At 35.6% G+C, this 23,053-nt stretch overlaps 2 protein-coding genes across 16 annotated transcripts in view; one reads left to right on the forward strand and one right to left on the reverse strand.

Moving 5' to 3' along the window:
- The window catches only part of FBXO8 (F-box protein 8), a 47,544-nt gene extending 28,353 nt beyond the window's left edge, over window positions 1-19,191 (reverse strand). Inside the window, exon 1 of one of the 2 annotated variants that reach the window (XM_004040644.4) lies at window positions 18,925-19,191. The gene's annotated coding sequence lies outside the window, so the exon portion shown is untranslated. Of the gene's footprint in view, window positions 1-2,476; window positions 3,559-18,924 lie in introns of those variants that run through there. The other variant, XM_055385866.2, reaches the window with a different exon arrangement.
- The window catches only part of CEP44 (centrosomal protein 44), a 50,129-nt gene continuing 46,261 nt past the window's right edge, over window positions 19,186-23,053 (forward strand). For 3 of the 14 annotated variants that reach the window (XM_055385857.2, XM_055385862.2, XM_063705648.1), the window contains exon 1: window positions 19,363-19,458. The gene's annotated coding sequence lies outside the window, so the exon portion shown is untranslated. Of the gene's footprint in view, window positions 19,656-23,053 lie in introns of all 14 variants that reach the window. The other 11 variants (XM_019025876.3, XM_055385863.2, XM_055385856.2 and 8 more) reach the window with 9 other exon arrangements.

A 23,053-nucleotide genomic window follows, 5' to 3' on the forward strand; every position in this document is an offset into this window, starting at 1 on the left:
TGCATCCAAAATATGTGAAGAACTCTTAAACCTCAGCAGTAAGAAAATAATCCACTTTAAAAATGAGCAAAAGATCTGAATAGACGCCTCACCAAAGAAAATATACAAATGGCAAATAAGCACATGAAAAGATGCTCAACATCATATGTCGTGAGGGAATTGAAAATAACATAACTATGAGATACTACTACACACCCATTAAAAGAGTATATCCGAAACAGTGACAATACCAAATGCTGGCAAGGATGTAGGAATGCAAAATGATACAACCACTTTGGAAGACAGGTAGTTTCTTTAAAAATTAAACATACTTTGTATGATTCAGCATTAGCTGAATCATTTACCTAAATAAAAGCTTTTTATTTAGGTATTTACCTAAATAAAAGCTTTTTATTTAGGTATTTACCTAATTAAAAGCTTATGTCCACACAAAAACCTACACGTGAATGTTTAAAGCAGTTTTGGTAATTAATTTTCAAATCCTGTAAGCAACTACGATATACTTCATTATGCGAATGTATAAATAAGCTGCGGTACAGTATATCTATACAATGGGAAATTATTTAGCAGTAAAAAGAAATGAGCTATCAAGCAATGAAAAGACATGGAGGAACCTTAAGTGCCTATTATTAATGTTAAGTAAAAGAAGCAAATCTAAAAAAGTTCTTTACTGTATGATTCTAATTATAAGACATTCTGGAAAAGGCAAAACTATGGAGACAGTAGAAATGATTAACGTACAAAAATAGAGAATGTCAATAAAAAATTATAAGTACAAGTTTTATATTTGTTTAAATGTACCATGTCACATTACAACATTAAGTACAACTTAATTTTGACACAAATTGAACATTTTAAGTCTACTAATCATAAAGAAAAGTATTTTATTTTCACCATTGTTATTCCTCTATTTAACTTAGCAAGAAAATATCTAGAAATCACATTAATTGCTGAGCTCACCTAGCACAGCTGTTATTTTAAATAATTAAATTTATTCTTCTCTTTTGTTTTTGTACCACTAAAGGTAAATTATCAAACATGGTAACTGCAGTATCTGAAGTCTCAATAGTTAAAACATTTATTAACAATTTCAGTCTATTTTCCTACAGAATCTTTCTAGTGGCATATGGTTAAGCAGCTGTTGCTACTCTTAGGCCTGTTGCTAGGCAACAAAGAATCAGGGTGATTTCCCTAGGCTCCGGACTTTAATGGGGATCACTTAAATTGAACACACTGGATAATATGATTCAGAAAGCATCCAGCAGGTAGAAAGAGGTAAAGCCAGCAGCTGGTTCTTTAAAAAATAATAATAATAATAATGGGGAGGTTGGAGGGTTGAGGCTCATGTATACATAGTTCAGACAAAGAAAACTGCAAAATTATACCTTATTTTCTGTATTCCTACTGCTAAACAATACTGAAAATTGTCCCCTTGGGACTTTTCGTTTCCCTTTAAAGCAGTTCTTGATCCTGGGTAAAAACACAGTAATGATAAAGCACTCTGAGAAAGAGTAACATCATGAGTTTAGCATTTGGAGAAAGAAAAGGGAGTCTGTAGCGTTCTGCCCCCATTCCCTATCTTCCTTAGCATAATAGGGATGTGAAACCTGGGTGTAACTGTCAGAAAAGCTTTAAAACTCTCAAAATGATGTGACATCCATTGTATAAGTTGTAAAGCAAGTCATGGAGGGAGTATAGTGGTATGGGTTTTGAAGTCAGACAGACCTGGGTTTAAATCCTGACTTTATTAGTTCTTACTTACAGGACCCTGGGAAAGTTACTTGACTGCTCTGAGCTTTAGTTTCTTCATGTACAATGCAAAAAATAATAATGATAAAAATATCTATAGCTCAAAAAGCTATTGTATTAAGTAAGATAATGTACATAAAGTTAATTTCATGGCTAACAGTTAACTAACAGTCAATACGTTAGATATTACTTTGACAAGCATATTTTTATCAAGTGAAAATAAGCACTTTCATAAAGCTTATGTAATGATACTTAAACTGTTCTGATGTCCTGCCTGTTGAATAAGCTTATTTGTTCATGTTGCTACTTGCACAGCTTTGTAGGGCCTCTACACACAATTCACCTCCTTTAGTTATTTCATATTGTGACCATGTTTTTATGTTGTTTCTTCTTGTAAATGTAGTTCTTTTATATCAATGACCCAGCAACAACAACAAAAAACTCTAGAAGACAAAAAAAGGCTGTGTTGTCTTTCACAGAAAATTTTAAAACTCAGCATGCCTGAGGACGGTGCCAATAGCAGTTTCATGAAATAGGTCTTTGTGTTATTGCTAATAATCTGTCAAGATGTGGCTAGGTATGGTGACTCATGTCTGTAATCCCAGCACTTTTCGAGAAGCTGAGGCAGGAGGACTGCTTGAGACCAAGAGTTCAAGACCAGACTGGGCAACATAGACCCCGTTTCAACAAAATACAAAAAAAGTTAGCTAGGTGCGATGGTGCATACCTGTAGTCCTATCCACTCAGGAGTCTGAGGCAGGAAGATCACTTGAGCTCAGGAGTTTGAGGTTATAGTGAGCTATGATCACACCACTGCACTCCAGCCTGAGTGACAGAGTGAGACCTTGCCTCTAAAAAAAATTAAAATTAAAAATTAAAAGAAAATAAACTGTCAACACTAGCTCTAAAAGAGATGTAGAATATGATGCAGTTTCATGCTGGGTTCGTCCATGATTTCAAACTCTTGAAAACAGTGTTTAGACTGAACCAATTAAAACTTAATTTCAAAGTATAAAGTTTTCAGATTTGTCTTAAAAGTTTTAATAATATCTTGGTATAAAGATTTTAAAACTGAAACATAATATTATAAAAGATACATTACTGTCCTGTCACTTGCAGGAATTGTTAGGTAAAATAAAATTCAGCTGCAATGTGGAATCACTGAATATGCAAAAAGTTTCAAATTGAAAAAAAATTCAACACAAAATAAGTTTTTGTATTTGAAATCACTAGTTTTGGTGTAAATATGGATTTTGTGATGAAACTACAGCTTTATTTGTTCACTCAAAATAGGTGGAGAAAATATTTATTTCTTTGAAAAAATATTTACTCTTCTAAGAGCATAGTCTATGTTAGTCTATCTCATACAGAAATAAAAGAAACATGGTTGCTTCTTGTTATTCATGGCAATTATGTTCTTTAAAGTTTCTGCAAACACTGAATTAGCAATACTGAAACATTGTTCCTAGGGAATTACAGGGTTAGGTTACTGTAAGCCTCTATTCACAATATTTTCATTAACTGATCAATACATAACCTTACTGTATGTGTGTTTCTGCTGAAAGACATTTAATATATATATTGCTAATTCATTAACTGTGAACTCATGGCCAACAGCACTATAACTCAGGCTGGAATGAGGCTTATCTAACATGTATTTTCTCCATAAGGCACAACACTTAGGAAAACTAGATAACACTTCTGCACTAGGCTTGGGGGCCATTTTTTGTTTGTTTTTTTTGTTTTTTTTGTTTTTTTTTGAGATGGAGTCTCGCTGTGTCGCCCAAGCTGGAGTGCAGTGGCGCGATCTCGGCTCACTGCAAGTTCCGCCTCCCTCCCAGTTTCCCGCCATTCCCCTGACTCAGCCTCCCGAGTAGCTGGGACTATAGGCGCCCGCTACCACGCCCGGCTAATTTTTTGTATTTTTAGTAGGGACGGGGTTTCACCGTGTTAGCCAGGATGGTCTTCATCTCCTGACCTCGTGATCCGCCCGCCTCGGCCTCCCGAAGTGCTGGGATTACAGGCGTGAGCCACCGCGCCCGGCCGGGGGCCGTTTTAAACACTAAAATCACCAAGAAAAAGCATGTGGGAAATGTGGCATTAAATAAGCCACAAAAAGGACACTTGTTTATAATGACAGCTAAGATAAGAAGGCAGAGCCTTGCCTTCAACTTCAGCTGCGAATGTGCACCTTGAACAACACAATTTTTTCAGCTCTTGCGCATGTTTGCTAAAGGCGGCAGAAGCACCAGGCGTACTCCTTCGGGAGATACAAATAAATGTTAGTGAGTAGGTAAATTCACAAATACAAAATTATAAATAATGAAGATCAACTGTAATTAATACAATTCAAGGTGTCCCATGCCTTTTCTTCCAAATTTGAATTTATTTTGTTCAAAGCTTCTTTATCATGTTGAGAGGATCTATAGAATTCTTTCTAAGGAGCTTCGAAATGAAACCAAACATGTTTTTTCTTGGTCTACAAACACAGAAACATAACTTCATTATTTATCATCTGACAGAAATAAACAAAAATTTCATAATTACTTAGGTCACAGAGAGAAATTATGCTACAAAAAAATTCTCCATAAGATTTCAAAGTTGAAACTCTTCCTTTCCAAGGAAACAAAAACAAACAAAAAAAAAAATGGGGGAAAAAACCCCAAAGCAATCACAACTGTACATTTTCTCCTTATTTTTCAGAATGGTAATAAAATGCGGCCAGGAGTGGTGGCTCATGCCTGTAATCTCAGCACTTTGGGAGGCTGAGGCGGGCAGATCACTTGAGGTCAGGAGTTCCAGACTGGCCTGTCCAACATGGCGAACCTCGTCTCCACTAAAAATACACAAATTAGCCTGGCATTGTGGTGCACGCCCGTAATCCCAGCTACTGGGAAGGCTGAGGCAGGAGAATCACTTGAACCCGGGAGGCAGAGGTTGCACTGAGCCGAGAATGTGGCACTCCAGCCTGGGCAACAGAGTGAGACTGGTCTCAAAAAAAAAAAAAAAAAAGAATGGTAATAAAATGAATACTTACAACTGAAGATTTAGATACTATTTAGTAAACTTAAATTGATAATTTCCAGAGAATGATTAGCACAAAATAAAATAAATGAGAACTCCTTTATAAATTGGATGAAGCATCAAATGAAGCAACAGCCAAACAGGCAAATGAATATGATCCCAGAATTTCTACTCCCTGAAATTATGCAAATATGACTATCAATTAATTATAACCATTTTAATACAGCAGTCAACTAATGCTCCTTGTGTCTCAGAGCTATTATATACTGTTTTGGTTTAAGGATAAAATATTCATGTTCAATTCTGTACTACCTGCAAATACACTCAGGGAGCATGGTAGTAAACAGGAAACTTAGAAGCCTGACATGAATGGCTACTGAATGGCTACTGAATGTGGACTGGCAACCAAACTGTGCGACCTTGAACACTCAGTGGTATTGTGTATAAACATGCCACATTAGCCGAGACAGAGCTATTTTATTAAATTAATCTCATGTATAAGAATTTCATATTTTGGTTTATTATCATAGCTTACATTTCAAACTTAACTTTCTGTTCCTAAAGTCCTATGCTGCTGTGGCACAGTAGCTGAGAAGACATAAATGGAAAGTAACATGATTTTAGGAAGAGTCCAGCATTATTAAAAAATAATGCCTTTGAGAGGTATTTATCTAGAAGACTGCATAAAGTTTCCTACTTAGCTAAAGGTCCTTTTATAGAGCAAACAGCCACTATCATCCCTATATGATCTGTTGTCCTCCCACCTGCTAACATTTCAGTAAAGTTATATCTAGGATTACTAAACATATATGGTGTTTTTCTTTCTACAAAAGCTCTGTTGGTATTACATAGCTTAAATTTAATATGCTAAACTTCAAGATCATTTTTATTCATGCTCATGTCTTAGGAATAGTATTTTTTTTTTTTTTTTGAGATTTAGTCTCGTCTTGTTCCCCAGCTGCAGTGCAATGGCGTGATCTCGGCTCACTGCAACCTCCACCTCCCAGGTTCAAGTGATTCTCCTGTCTCAGCCTCCCCAGTAGCTGGGATTACAGGCGCCTGCCACCACGCCTGGCTAATTTTTGTATTTTTAGTAGAGACGGAGTTTCACCATGTTGGCCAGGATGGTCTACGAACTCCTGACCTCAGGTGATCCGCCCGCCTCGGCCTCCCAGGAATAGGTTTTAAACTAATATTGGTATAAGTATAAATGGCAGGTTATCATCTCATGACCATGATTTGCAATTTGTAAGATATCAATTGGACAGGAAACAGAAGAAACAATTTTTGGACTCACTTTTGAAACAATCTTTTATGGAACTTTTTTGGAAAAAATCTCAACCTTGGTTGTATTCTTGTAAGATGGAGCACATATTTATCACCTCTCTCTCCCATAAAATGACAGAGAAAAAAAAGGTAGAAACTACAACTAAAAGAAAATGAAAACAGGACATTCATGAACATGAGATTTCAACATATTTCTGCAACATGAAAAGTAGAAGGAGGAGTGGCTACTAATGAAGCCATGTAGAGAAAGACAGAGGATAGTCTGCAATCGTATGGAGAGGGAAGCAGAAGCTTATGTACCTTGCAGAAACCTCAAGAGGCTTGGAAGTCCAAAACATAGGACAAGGAAGAGAGAAATTCAGAGTCAAATGAGCAAAACAATGAGGATATTAACATCTCTGGGTCACTGTTTCCTTCCCTACACAATAAGAATAAAAATGTCCCCCTTGTATGATTTTTATGAGAATTAAATGAAATAATGTGCATATGTATACGTAACAATGGACCACAACCTCTCCCCTCAACACACATACATCACATATCTAGAATGCTTAGGTATGTACCCCAACCCCTTTCCCTCACTCAGGCAAAATGAAGAAGCATTTTTGCTAAAGAAATTGAATGATATTAGAGAAAAACTCCCTGCCACCACCCTCCTTATATTTACAATTGGCCCAGCATAATGGCTGTCAAACCAATCACCTCAATGGAAGGAATATGGTGCACAAATCTGTAAGTCACTTCTTATTGCCTCAAAGATCCAATGTTCAAGCATTAAAATGTGGCTGAAACACTTGCATAGCAATTACTTGATTTATTTTTCCTGATTTCATCTGGTAACTGGTCAATAAAAGTTAATTTTAATCTTAATTTAAATAGATACAATTATAAAATCTTGTATATATTATGTATTTGGGGGATTTACCTATAGGAGGTACTCATCAAAGTTCTGCTATACACGAATGTGGTGAAAAGGTGCATCTTCTTCTCAACTTGTACCTTTCCAGTTTACTTGGGACCCCCTTAGGGGCTACAAAGAAACTCCTAAGGCAATGTTTCCTAAACTTGGATTATGAGTGTTCAGTGAACTAATAGCAAATCAAAACAAAACAAAAGCAATGGGATAACGTCAAAAGGACATTAGGAGCTAATTTGAAGGAGGCTCCTATTGGCCAAACCTGGAACATCAAAATAAAAATGACAGTAATGAATTAATTGCTCCTTAGTATCTGCAGTAGACTGGTTCCAGGATCACCCCCTCATGTCACCTCCCCCAGATACCAAAATCCATGAATGCTTAAGTCCCTTATATAAAATGGCATAGTATACATCCTCCTGTATACTTTAAATCATCTCTAGATTACTTATAACATCCAATAAGATGTAAATGCTACGTAAATAGTTGTTACACTGTATTCTAAAATTTGTATTATTATTTATTGTTGTACTGTTACTTTCTATTTTTTTCCAAATAGTTTCAATTGTGGTTGGATGACACTGGATGCAGATCCACAAATACTGAGGACCAACTGTATAATCCATTACATAAAAAAAGAATCTGTGAGTCTACACTGATGATGATCAATAAAAACATAAAGGAGAAGGAAAGCTCTCTTTTAGAGCAGAATTCTAATTAAAGAAGATAGAAAGAATAATGTAGTTAGAAAAATTATCATTTTACCATCAGAGAAAAAATAATTTAGGCAAGAATTATCAATGGATGTTGTTGAATCTGGAGTTTGACAAAGAATGGAATATTTACAGAATCCCAAAGTATCTTCCCACATATCAGTCATTAATTACAAGAAAAAATTAAGAAATAAGACAAAACCTTAACCAAATGATGAAAATTAACATTTACAAATAAGAGGCAAATGCACATCATATGCCTCTAGATGTGATGCCCTGAGGACACAACATCATTATTATATAGTATTCCAGCCAAAAATCCATAATCTGAATTTAATAGGGAATATCAGAGAAACTCAAAAGGCAGTCTGTAAAATAACAGAATATTTTCCTTCAAAAACACCAATGCCAGGCTGGGAATGGTGGCTCATGCCTCTAATCTCAGTGCTTTGGGAGAGCAAGGCCAAGAGGATTGCTTGAGGACAGCCCGGGCAACATAGCGAGACCCTGTCTCTATAAAAAATTAAAAATTAGATGAGTGTGGTGGCATGTGCCTGTAGTCCTAGCTACTTAGGCGGCTGAGGCAGGAGGATCACTTGAAGCCAGGAATTGGAGGTTCCAGTGAACTAAGATTACACTACTGCACTCCAACCTGAGTGACGGAGCAAAACTCTGTTCCTAAAAAATAAATCAATAATGCCAATGTCATAAAAGTTAAAAAAAAAAAAGAAAAAAGAAAAAGAAAAAAGGTGGAAGAACAGTTTTGGATTAAAAGAGGCTAAAAACAATACTACCGAAATGCAGTATGTCAACAGGATTGGAAAAAAATTGCTATGTCGCACATTATTGAGATAAATAAGAAACTAGATATATGGGCTGAAGATTGGATAAAAATATGGTATCATAGTATCAATGTTAAATTTCCTAAACTTGATAACTGTGAAATGGCTATACAGAAGTATATCCTCATTCTTAGGGAACACACACTGAAGTGTGATGGTGTGATGTATGCAACCTACTCCAAAATGGTTCAGCAAAACAGTAACGTCTATGTCTATACAGACGGAACAATAAGGTGATGTGGCAAAATATTAAAAATTTGTAAACCTGGCTAAAAAGTATTCAAGGGTTATTTTTATTCCTCTAACAATCTTTTTTGTAACTACAAATCTCCTAGTTGTGGAATCCAGGCACGTAAATTTGAAAAAGATGTGTGTTTGAGTTTATGTACTCAGTTTAAGAATTATTACCTTAGGGCTCAGTGTAATACAGACTGAAGACCATTACTAAAGAGATAAATACTCAGCATCATAGTATAACAGTAGCAGGAAACCTACTATCAAAGAAAACATCAAAATATTTAGTAGGAATTATTTTTGCCATTTTTGATAAGAATTTCCTATTTTAAAGGGCAGAGACATTCTTTTTTTATTCTAACAAAGTAGAATAAAAAATCCCTTTAATTATTTCTTGTGTGTGGAGATTTAAGCCTTAGAATGAATTCTTGGCTCTGTCCCCTCCTTTGGTACATAATATTATGCATATACATTTATTTATATAATGTTTAATAATATAAATATTAAACAACATTATTTTGTGCTATAACCCATTAATACATACTCTGTGCCAAGCACTCTGTTAAGTCTGTTATATATTATCTCATTTTAGTCCTCACAACAACCAACAGGCAGGTGTTATTATCCTAATTTTACAGCAAAGGAAATAGTGGTCTAGAGAGGTTAAGCAAATTTGCCTGAGAAGTCAAAGCTGGCAAAATGGAAGATTTAGGATTCAAACTCAGGTCTATCTGAGTCCAAAGCTTTTATTCTTAACCCACAAACCATATTCCCAGAACCGCTGGAGCCCATGGATGACAAAAGCAATTTACCATCTGTTTCTTCATCACTGGTTCTCATCTCTTTTTACCCCGTCACTGTTTATTACCTCCATCGTTGGTCCCAGCTGCAGCTGCTCTTTCAGGCTACTGCTGTTCTTGTGGAAAGCACACAGGCTTTGATGTGAAGAAAGATCAGCATCAAACCCCAACACAGAATCTGATTAGCCTGTGATCTCTGATCCTCATTCTTCTCATTAGTAAAATAACGGATAATAATTCTTATTCCGTGGGACTTAGTGGGGATAACATTTATGGAACTTAACCCATAGTAGGTAGTTTACAATAAAAGGTAGTTTCGTACTCATCCCTCTCACCCTCTTTAAATGATAACTATTATTTTGGTTCCTTCATTTCAAATACACCTGATAACTGTGGATTAATTACCTGAGTAGTCATAATCCTGGTCCTGAATTTCATTAATTTGGGATCTGTGAAATTTGGAGAGATGCCATTTACATAGCAAGGCCATAGTTCCAACACGCACTAGTTTCAGTTAACATGGTAAAATGCAAAATGATGACTGTAAGTACTAAAATATGGAACTGACTCCACACAATAGGTTACATGAATAAACCCAGTATCAAACACAGTGCCTTGGCATATAAAGTGCTCAGAAAATATTTGTTGAATGAATAAACGATTGGTAAACACTGATTTTAAAAAAAATGAATTACATGAACCTTGACCTAAACCTTACACCTTTTACAAAAGTTAACTCAAAATGGACCATAGACTTAAACGTAAAACATAAAACTATAAAAATTTTAGAAAAATACATAGAAGGAAATCTTTGGGGTCTAAGGCTAGGCCAAGAATTCCCAGACTTATATCAAAAGGATGATCATGAAAGTAAAAATTGATCTAATTCATCAAAATAAAAAATTTTTGCTCTTTGAAAGTCTATATTTGGAAGATGAAAGGAAAGCCTACAGATTGAGAGAAAATATTTGTAAACCACATATCTGACGGACGAGTATCTAGAATATATAAACAACTCTCAAAACAATAGTAAAGAAAAACCAAACAATCCAATATAAAAATGGGCAAAAGATATGAACACACGTTTCACGAAAGAGGATATACAAATGGCAAATAAGCACATGGTAAGATGGTCAACATCATTAGCCAGGAGAGAGGTGGGTACTGTTACAAAAGCGCAGTGTGAGAGATCCCTGTGGTGTTACAACTATTTACTATCTTGACTATGGTGCTGGATATGTGAACTTGCACAGAACTTCATACACACACATATGTAAACTGAGTAAAAATAAAGCTAGGGGAATATGAGTAAGATAGAGGGATTGTATCAATGTCAAAATCCTGGTTTTGATAGTATATTATAGTTACAAAACTATTACCAATCAGAGAAACTAGGTAAAGTGTACAAGGGATCACTCTATATTTCTTGAGACTGAATGTACATCTACAATTATCTTAAAAAATCATAGAAGGATGGAAAAAAAACAAAAAAAGTTTAAAAAAGGATAGGCAACTGCACATTTAAAGTGAACAAATTTTATTGTATGTAAATGATACCTTAATAAAGATGTTTTATAAAAAGGAATTAGAAACTCGAATGCTTTAAAGAGGGTGAGCAAAGACATGGGAAGTCTAGCATCATTTCACAAATAGTAACTATTTTAGATTTTGGGAATCCAACTAATTGTGAAAAATCTACAACCTATGAATCATCTCTCACTTCAGGTAAATTTGAATACATATGGATCAAAAGAAGATGGAATTAAGGAATACAAATCCTTATAGACACAAATCCTAAATGATGTTTTGACCACTTACATAGGATATATAAACAACAGAGTAAGGTACAAATGCAAAAAGGATCGATATTTGTGTAACTCTTAGTCTAATAAAAAAGACAATGTAAATATAAAATGCATTAATTAGAAAATTGGTATAATTACTTATTTTAAAACAGTAATAAGCTACATGAATTAATTTGGATTGCTACAAATATTATATTTCTAATATCTGTAGAAAAATGCTTCTACTTATTAAAATACATTAAAATCGGTAAATTTAGAATCTCCTAAATTCTTATATGCCTTTGTTTCCATTAAAATAACAATAGCAATATTAACAGTAATACTTTTATTACATATTGACCAAATATTTATTTGACAGAGCCAACTTTTTTTTTTTGAGTTGGAGTCTTGCTCTGTTGCCCAGGCTGGAGTGCAGTGGAACAATCTCGGCTCACTGCAACCTCTGCCTCCTAGGTTCAAGCGATTCTCCTGCCTCAGTCTCCCGAGTAGCTGGGACTACAGGCGCGCACCGCCATGCCTGGCTAATTTTTGTATTTTTAGTAGAGACGGAGTTTCACTATATTGGCCAGGCTGGTCTTGAACTCCTGACTATGTGATCCGCCTGCCTCGGCCTCCCAGAGTGCTGGGATTACAGGCATGAGCCACTGTGCCTGCCTGACAGAGCCAATTTTTTAAAAAAAATTAAATATATTTAGATTTTGTTTTGTTTTGTTTTTTTGAGAGGGAGTCTCGCTCTGTCAACAGACTGGAGTGCAGTGGCGTGTAGATCTTTGGTTTTCAAAAATTAATTTGTCCACTTTCAGTTTTATTATGCTAATTTCAGCATAAATAAATAAAACAAATCTCTAAAGTGGGCTATATACTATAATCTCTGCTTTACAGTAATGTAGAAGTTTTTTGACACTACTACTGTGGAGGATGAATTTAAAGATGGAGCTCCAATTACGCTGTAACTTGCTGTGTGACCTTAGGTATTTCAAACAAGGTTCTGATCTTTTGTTTCCTATAAAATGGGGGAAATCATTCCTATCTATTTTACAGGGTGGCTATGAGCCTTAACTAAGAGAATGTATATAAAAGCATCTTTTAATTGGTAAAGCAGTATGTAGTTTCTGAAACAGCTATATTGTTCTGACATCATTTTGGATGTATTTTTTTTTTAAAGTAGCAGTTTTAGTCTAACCAAGTCTGTTACAACAGCATAAAAGAGCTTCCACTTAAAAGCAGTACAAACTATGGATTAACTACAAATAATTACACAGATTATACATTTATTAAAATTTATAAGAACAATAATAGTTTTCTATACTTTTTAACTTCTAGAAGATCGTTACATTTCTAAGAGATGGTATTTTTGACTACTATGTTTTGTTTCCTATTCAAAATAGTAGACTATTTCTTAAAAAGACTAAAATACAAGTTTTATTAATATTTTGTATCTAATACAAAGTCTATCTGTAAAATATTAAGCAGCTTTAATCAAACTATCTCTCTGTAACAAGTTAAACACCAAAATAAAGTAGTATTTATTAAGAAAAAGGTAACTACTGCTTATAATTTCATGGCACTAAGCACTCAAATGGCACATGCTGTGCAGACAATAAGTAATGAAGAATGGTTTATATACTATTTGGGCATATAAAATCTACACAGGGAAAGATGGCAAGAATAGAAAGGAGTCCGGAGGTCTCAAAAAAGCATTCTGCTTTAAGTCCTTTTGTTTGAAGCAAACCAATTCCATAAAGCTTTTACTGAGCAAACGGTGTTAAATCATTGGTATGTAATGACTGACATATGAACAGCCTCATTTAAATACACATTATAAATGGTCATTTTTCTTCAGTATTTCTTAGTTGTCTAAATAGTGGAATTTATAAGTAAATGTCCTGTCTCAGATAAAGGTTTAAAATGTATGCTACAATAGTTATCTCTAAAATACAAATTCTAACGATAAGGAAATCCACTTATATGTTTTTATAAATTTTCAGTGCTTTTAAGTAAAAAGTAGCAACTCTATTTTTGGTTACTTCAGGTCTTAAAAATCTTTAAGGGATATCATGTGATATTATTCAATAGCATAAGAACATGGGAGAGTCTATGAGAAAATATTTTCTGAGACATTTTGAATCAAATCAGGAGCCTAGCATTTATTTCTTCACTTCCAAAAGAACAGACCACCAAAGAAGTTTAGAACAGACTGCGTAGAGAAATTTTTTAAAAAAGAAAAAAACCCTGATAACCAATCACATCCCTAAAATTTAAAGGCAACAAATGTAGAGAAATAAAGGAAGGGTAAGTCCACAAGGAGGTCTTTCTAAGGAGAAAAGGGAAATAGCTAAGTACTAAGAGGTCACAAGGTACACTGAACACATAAAAAGCCCCTACTCATTAAATTTAAAGATCTGGTCCTGCAAGAGCAGTTTTTGTTACTAAAAGGCATACCATTTGCAGGTTTTGGTTTTTTTTAATTCAAAAAGATTTACAATATTACTTTGTTTCCTGAAGGTTTTTTTCCTGTTAATTTTATTCTATAAAAAGTGTTACCAAAATGGCAACTAAATAAATGTAAAAATTAAGATGTGTTATTTAAATGCAACCAAAAATCTAAGAATTTTAGGCTTATTCAATTTCTGTGGTTTGTTTTTCAAGAAATGTTCCATTGTCTAACTATTTGAAACTTTAAATAAAATAAATGTATCATACTTCTCACTAGCATTATTTTTAATTATATGGTTCTTACTTAATTGTATCACTATTTACTTAACGTGGCTGTAATCAGCTGTAGTCATGGTAGCATATCCTAACCCACCTTCTCAGTATACACATACTCACCTGCCCACTAACCACAAAGGCCATTGCTATGAGTGCTATGGAATTAAAAACCAAAACAAAAGTCATAATTCTCACTGAGTTGCTTTTATACAAATAAAACAAGGTATTAAATTAAATGAATATTGAAGGCAGCCAGAAATAGGGGGAAGGTGAAAAATGAGAAAACATTTAATAGTGAAAAGAGACTGATGGAAAGAAAACATGAGTTTGACTCAGTCTCCTTCCTTAGCTAGTAGTGAGCATCAGGCAAGTCACTAAAATTTTGAGGTCTCAGTTTCCTCCCCTGTAAAATAAGGGTTTTGAAACTGGTGTTCCCTAAGGTCTTTTTTAGCTATAAAATTCCATGGTTCCAAGAGTAATTAGACAAGAAAAAAAGTAAAAGACATCCAAATTGGAAAGAAAGCAGTAAAATCCTTTGTAGTTACCCTAAAGATTCTACCAAAAACTTAGAACTAATAAATCCGTTCAGCAAAGTAGAAAGACATGAAGTCAAGACACAGAAATAAGTTGTATTTCTATACATTTACAATAAACAATCTGAAAAGGAAATTAAGAAAATAATACCACCTACAACAGCATCAAAAAGAATAAAATACTTAGGAATTAACCAAGTAGGTAAAAGGCTTCTGGAATGAAAGCTACAAAACACTACTGAAAGAAGTGAAAGAAGACAAATAAATGGAAGTACATCCTGTGGTTACAGATTGGAAGACTTATTAAGATGGCAATACCACCCAAAGTGATCTATAGATTCAATGTAGCTCCTGCCAAAATTATAATGACGTTTTTTGCATTAATAGAAAAAAATTCTAAAATCCACATGGAATCTCAAGGGACCTCTAATAGTCAAACCAAACTTGAAAAAGAACAACAAAGCTGGAAGACACACTTTCTGATTTCAAAACTTATTACAAAGCTACAGTAACCAAAACAGTATGGTATTGGCATAAAAACAGACATACAGACCAATGAAATAGAACAGAGAATCCAGAAATAAACCGTCACATATATGGTCAAAAGATTTTTGACTAGGTGTCAAGATCATTTAATGGGGGAAAGGACAGTCTTTTCAACAAATGGTGCTGAGAAATCATATCCACATTCAAAAGAATGAGGTTGGAACCTTACCCAACACTATCTATGAAAATTAACTCAAAATGGATCAAAGACTTAAATGTAAGACATAAAACTGTAATACTCTTAGACGAAAAAACAGGGCAACAGGGCAAAAGGCTTACAGCACTGAATTTGGCAATGATTTCCAAATGCACAAGCAACAAAAGAGGAAATAGACCAACTGAACATTATGGAAATTAAAAAAAAATTGTGCGTCAAAAGACAGTATCAACAGAGTAAAAAGGTAACCCACCGAATGAGAGAAAATATTTGAAAATCATGTATCTGATAAAATCTAATATCTATAATTTACAGATAACTCCTTTAACTCAACAATAACAAAAACATGATTCAAAAATGGGTAAAGGACTTGAAAAGACATTTTTCCAGAGAAAATACACTAACGTCCAATAAGCACAGGAAAATACACTCAACATCACTAATCATTAGGGAAACACAAATCAAAAGTACAATGAGGTACCACCTTATACCCATTAAGATAGTTACTATCGAAAAAAAAATAAGTCTTGGCAAGGATGTGGAGAAACTGGAACCCTTATGTATTGTTAATGTGAACATAATACGTATGGTACAGCCTCTGCGGAAACAATGTGGAGCTTCCTAAAAAAAAATTAAAAACAGAATTACCATGTGATCTAGCAATTCCACTTTCAGGTATATACCCTCAAGAATTCAAAGCAGGGTCTGGAAAAGATATTTGTTCACCCATGTTCATAGCAGCATTATTCACAACAGCTAAAACATGGAAGCAACCCAGGCGTCCAATAATAGATGAATGGATAAGCAAAATGTGGCTGACACGTATAAGGAAATGTTATGTAACCTTAAAAAGAAGAGAAATTCTGGCATATGCTACAACAAAGATGAACCTTGAGGACATTATGCCAAGTTAAATAAGCCAGTCAAAAAAAGTCAAATACTGGATAAGCCCATTTATATGAGGTTTTGGTTTTTTACCACTTTCCAGTAATATGAATACAAACATTTCCGGTTTCCAAAACTGGAAACAAAAGGTAGAATGGTGATTGCTAGGACCTAGGAATGGGGGAGAGGAATTATTGTTTAATAGGTATAGAGTTTCAGTTTTACAAGATAAAAAGAGTAATGAAGATAGATGGTGTTGATGGTGGCACAACATTATCAATGTAATTAATACCATTGAACTGTACACTTAGAATGGTTAAGATGGTAAATTTTATGTTATGTATATTTTACTACAATTTAAAAATTGGAAGAAACAATTCTGTGATCCCATAAAAATAAAATGAGGGAAAAAACTCTGAAAAACAAATTAATAAATAAAAGAAGAGATGATGGTGTGCGTGTGTGTGTATTTAACATCTGTCCTTTCCATCTCTTTTTTCCCTATATTCATGACTTCCACAAATCACTACTCCATATAGAGTCTCTCCAAGCTTGGCTTACTTGCTAAAATCTGGTTCCTTCATTCAAATAGCTTATGAATCCTATGCAATCTATTCTTGAAAAATACACGAACTGCTGACTAAATAGTTAAACTCCCTAAAGCTGTTGCCTAAACTCCAAACCACAAATATTTTTATCTTATATTGCTATAAAGTACTTGCACCAGACCCAGCACAGTGGCTCACACCTATGATTCCAGAACCTTGGGAGGCTGTGGAAGGAGGATCGCTTGAGCTCAGGACTTCAAGACCAGCCTGGGCAGCACAGTCAGACAAAAAAATTAAAAAAAATAACCACACGTGATGGCGTGTGCCTGTGGTCCCAGGTACTCTGAAGGCTGAGGTGGGAAGGAGAATTGCTTGAACCTAGGAGGTCAAGGCTACAAGTGAGTCTTGTTCGCACCACTGCACTCCAGCCTGGGCAACAGAATAAAAATCTGTCTCAAAAAAATACTTGCCCCAAATATGATATAAATTTATTCAAGTCAGCCAAAAACGTTTTAGTTTATTAGAGAGCTGTGTCAAGAAATTTGTCAGAAAAACAAAACAATGAGAGCAAAACGAAAAAGAAATAGTGAACATAAATTTCCAGAAATAGATGTATTTCATTTAAATTGTTTAAAAAATTATTTAAGCAAAATAATTCAAGAAAAAGAAACAGAAATTAAATGCATAATTCTTAGACTTCAGTATTAATGATTTTGATGCATTATCATGGGTCAGTCAATGGAATAGTGCCAGTTTCCAAATTTTAATCAAAATGAGGAAAAAATTAGTTGTACATTAGCAGTTGGTTAAATAATAAACCATAAAGTTACAAATCTGAATGACTAATTTCAACACACTGTGATTAAAGATTTGGTAATTCAATGTTTTTATATTGTAAAATGAGGAAGATATCTTTTAACCTAGCAACAGTAAACACACAAAACATTCCCCATTAAAGTGATCATATGTAATAAATTATGATCAATGTTTTGGCTTATCTAGAAGTTACTATAATATTTTGTGGATGGAAGTATTTCAATTGATCCAAGGGCCCCAAGTAATACTAGTTAATTTGCTGTAACATTATTAAATGAAGTTACGCTGCACCCTAATTCCTGATGTACAGAAACTGATAATATTTGTTGTTTTAAGCTGGGGTAAATTTGGGGGTAATTTGTTACCCAGCAATAGACAACTAATGAAGTACTTCATCGGACATATTGTCAGGTTAATTGGCTAAAGATGAATTTCTGACCCAATATGAAAAAAATAATAAAACTTATGCATTCTTTATTCTGAAACCTACTCTGTTTCATATATCATTTTCGTGAGGGGTAGAGTTGAGAAGTGTGTAGAGCTCCTACCTCAGAAATACATTACTTCAAACATTAAAAGAAGGAAGAGGAAAGCTGAAATAGAAAACATAAATTGTCTTCACTTTACCGTAATAAAAATCCTGATATATTCATTTGGGGATATACACCTAGGAGCCTTGAAAATGAATATTTTACTTGTAAAACAAGTAGAATCAATTATTTTATTAGTAAATTCATACAGAACCTAAAAATAAAACTAAAAAAATTAAATGACTGAGGATTGGGATCCATTTATGTAATTTTGCCAAATAAATATTGAGAACCTTCTACGTAACAGATTAGAACCCAGTCGCTGAGAAACAAAAGACAAGTTTGACAAGTTTTATAACCAAAGTTTGACTACTGTAGCAGCTAGCAATCCATCGTGATCTTAACTATACTTGTGTTTGCATTCATATTACTGGAAAGTGGTAAAAAACCAAAAACTGTCTAGGAACCAAAATAACACTCGACTCGAAAACCAACACTTGGACCTGAAGAAAGTAACCCTTGTCATTTCTCAGGTTTATTTCACAATGACGCTGGGTTACTACTTGGAGTCCTAAACCGAACTACACCCCAATGGCCTAGAAACAGAAGGAATACACCCAGTTCCGCCTCTTGACACTGATTCCTCACTTTAATGAGCCACCACCACTGTCACTCAAGATGCTTCGCACTGTCATTGGTCGCAAACTCTTGCTGGTCGGCCAGTTTCGGCCAACTGTCAAGCACTGGTTGTCTTTATTTTCGAGAAAAGTGAAGGTGAACAGGGAAAAGAGACAAGAGATCTAAAATATCTAGGTTGACTCCTGTACCTGAGCGACCTGCGATCTCCACCGCCGCCGCGACGAATTAGCCTCTGGGCGGGGGCTTTTAGCCAAAAGGAAAATGGCTCAGCCGGGAACTGGTGCCCAGGCCATGGAGAAGCTGGTTCAAACTTTACTTGTCCACACCGGTAGAGGTGACCGCGATGAGAATACCAGAAACAGCACTACGACCCTCAGAACTCAGGGTACCTCCAGCTGCAGGGGCCAGAACTGCCGACTGTCCCAATTTTGACGTTTCCTATTGTTGCCGGAAGTGACGTTAGGCTCCGACTCTTAACGGAGACGCATTTTTATTTCTGTTGTTTACGATTCGCTATAGATTCCATGTTTCTCACTTCGCAGCACGAGCCACTCTGACCATCAAGATCAGAAAAACTTCTCAGCTGCAAGTTAGAAGTGGACTGGCCATTGAGGAGGCTCTCAGCAGAGTCGCTTTTCACAGGAGTCTTGAACGCGGTGTGGAATCGGCAGCGAGGAATCCTGGAGCACAGAGAAGCTCCCCGCTTTGAAGGGCTTGCGGTGGTGCGTGGCGGGCAGGAACCCACAATTCCAAATACAAACGGTCGGCGCGAGAAGCGCTTCTGGGCGCAGGCGCCTGGCTGTAGCGACTCGTTGCGGGAGGCTGGACTCTGGTGACTGTGTATGGTTGCATATGCTCCGTTTTCCTCTCCCTGTCGTGCTGGGCCTTTGAAACCGGCTTCTTTGCTGGTGGCTGCTTGGTGAGCCCCGAGGAGACGGCAAGGCTGCGCCTGGTATTGGGCAGAGGTCGCCTCTCTCCGCCGTCCTTACAGAGACCCCGGGCGGAGACGAATGACCAGATCCGCCTTTTCATTCTTTTAAATCAAATGGCGGGAGGGGAGCCTTGCTTATATACCCAACTAGTATATGCTTTTAGTCACAACGAAGTGGGAAGTATCGTGGTAGCTCATCCTATCAGAATTAGGTTGTGACTTAGGGTTGGAAAGTTATAGGCTTACTGATTCCTGTTGGATCCTCTGGGGTGAGGATACAAATGGCTCCTGACTATAAGGAAGACAGGACAGCAGTTCGTGTTTTCCTTGTTTGCATTTCCCCAGCTTTTCAAATATTTCTCCACCTTTATTGAAGGCTACAGATTTTTCCCTCACTGTAACAAGTTAATCTTGAAGTTGTTATTCTCTTTTACTCTGGAATTATGGCCATGCTAGACTGTTGTTTTTCCGAATTATCTGCAGACCTTTTAATTTTATGTGTGAACACAGCAGTCCCGTTGAACTCTTTACTTGTCCCTTACTCCTCCCCACTCCCGCCCAGCTTTCTCGATGCTTTGCCTTTCTCAGACCTTTCTTCTATCTCTTAGAGAAGTATTTCCCTAATATCTTTTGCAGTTTCGTAAACTGTTTTTCTCATCTTTACTTTTTTGTTTTTGATACGTGTTTTTAGATAATATCGAGCATTATGTGCTATGTCACAAACTCTTAGCCATTGACTGTTATTAGAGTCAGTGTAGTTGCTTCATTCTAAACAAAAATCACTCTGGTCCAGTGACATTCTCTTGGGAGGCATTGTTTTAATGACCTCTAACAGCAGTGAGATTGATCGATGTTGAAAATCCTAAACTGCTAGAGTACACCATTTTCACAACCTCTCCCACAAGTTCAATTGCGCAGATCTGACTTGTAGACAAGGAAGGAAGCTAGAAAGGAATATTGAGAGCTTCTTTATTATTGAATCTATGCCGCAAGCTGAGTGGTATCTCCTTTTTTCCTTAGTTTTCCTTTGATCAGTGCTATAAGTTGAAAATGTTAAATTTTTAAAAGTATTTTTCATTAATGAAAGTAAGGTGTTAAAATGTACATAAGTAATAGATTGGCTTCTTTTAATGTCTTGTTTTTAAGGCTTTTGAATTTTATAGTAGACTTAGTAAAGCCCTTTGTGAGAATGTAGAGCAGTAGCTGTAATTTTATTCTGTAATAATCCCAATTTTAAATCCCTTTATTTTTCTGTCTCCTATCACTTACCTCCTTCACGAGCTCTGCTTGTATTACTCTTCAAAATATTTATTCACTGGTGCTGAAGAGAGACATAACTTTGTTGTCAGAAATTCCATTATCAGAGGTAGAAATCATGTAAGAGACACTGAAATGTTTTCCAAAATGTCAGAAAAGGGAAAGGTGAGAAGATATCATAAAGTGTTACGTAAAACAAAATTACTTGCACTGGGAAAATGGAATATGCATCTGGAAGGACTAAAGGAAGTCTGGAAAGACATAGAATTTACATTAAAGTTACTGGGAAGAAGGTATCCCTAGAAGAATTGTGTTAAGATAGATGGGTCTGGAACCCGAAAGAAGCTCAGACCTACTATATTGGCCAGTGGCAAAATCCAAGAATACATTTTTTGCGGTTAAAGCCAGAGTAGTCCTCACTTCATGTTTTTCAGTGAAGTAAAGGCTTATCTTGGGAAATCCCTTTTAGGCTTCCGTGTGTCCATCTACCCCCAGTCAATCTAAAGGATATTAAATAGGGTTTACCTTCTTGGCCAGTGTTTTGTATAATGTGATTTCAGGATGACTTTCTCTTTTTCTAGTTATCTCCCATTTGACAGTACCTAAAATTATCTCTGTCTAAAAATGTAAATGTTTAGTTGAAGTAATTTATTGGCTGAAAAATAGTGACTAAAATGTGCATGCACAAGTCTATAAAAGTATATTCAATAAGCTGTTTCCTACCATGTTGATAAAGGAGACTAGGAACAGAAAGGTAGGTTCATAAAGAGGGAGCAGTTGCTCTACCCTGGGGAAATGGCTGTGGAAATGAGTGGCGAGGGGCTTAAAGTAGGAAGCTTACTAAATTTAGGATTTTGTAAATCGGTAACCTTCTTACCTTTCCTTATTTAAAGATAGAGAAACGGTGTGTAAAGGGATGATTTGTATCCTGGACAGATGGGTAATGCGAATTGGAGGAAAAGATCACACTAACCCAGCTTCACCTGATTTATGAATTGTTCTGTTTTCATTTTAATATAATGACTTCATTTTAATGTGATAACTTCATTTTAAAGGAACTTCATTCTCAAAGGGTTCATTACTCAAGGTATTGTTATGTATTACTTTTCTTCTATGAAGTGTCCATGGACAGTTGTAGTAGATGTTTTTATGTAAGTTATTGAGTTTCACCTTACTGGCTGACTAGACTTTTATAGTTCAGAAACTTACCTCCTTCCAGCAAAGGTTCTTAATTGTTTATATACCTATTTATGACTCTTTGGGAAAAATCTCCTTTGATAATCTAATGAAAGTCCCACTCCATGCAAGAAAATTAGTCATTTAGAAATAAATTCCATGCTATTACTTTTGGGGCAGTTTTTAAAAAATGAATCATTTTGTTTAAAGTCTCAGTTCGTTCAAATCTTTTGGTTCACGTATGTGTTTTTCTGTTGTGTACGTTCTTCAGAGTCATATTCCTGTTTCATAGGCCCTATGTATGTCAGCTTTTAGTAGGTATCACCAGTAAGTTTTCCAAAATAATTGCACCATTTACTCTTTCTGTAAAAAGCATAGATATTTTGAATTTCTTGCCTTTTTTTCTGTGTTCACCTTTTCTTCTTGGAAGTAGACAGCTGGCTAACCAGCAGGAGTTTGGGACCGATGACAGTGCAAAACATCTTGACTGACAATGGTGGTGGCTTATTAAAGTGAAGAATCAGCATCAAGAGGGGGAATCGGTGTATTCCTTCTATTTCTAGGCCATTGGGATATAGGTCGTTATGGGACCCCAGGTAGTAACCCAGCTCATTCTGAAATAGAGCTGAGAAATGACAAGGGTTAAGTGTTGCTTTTCAGGTAGAGTGCTATTTTGGACCCTTGGCACAGATTTTGGTTCTTTATTATGATAAGTACCAAGAAGGAAAAGAACTGGGTCTATTAGAGAAAATTAATGAGGGGGATTAATTAGTTTGGGATCTAAGACTTATTTGAGGTTGTGACATTTAAGCAGGATGCCGAGGGGTATTAGCCAGATGGAGAATGGGAGAGGGAAGGAGTTGCTCTGTATCTCTTCAAGCTTGAAGAAATGGCATGTGCAAAGGTGTTGAACAGCTTGAGATATCACCAAACATCCTTATCCAGGTCCAGGA

This window comes from Gorilla gorilla, chromosome 3 (genome assembly GCF_029281585.2).
Source record: "Gorilla gorilla gorilla isolate KB3781 chromosome 3, NHGRI_mGorGor1-v2.1_pri, whole genome shotgun sequence".
Lineage (NCBI taxonomy): Eukaryota > Metazoa > Chordata > Mammalia > Primates > Hominidae > Gorilla > Gorilla gorilla.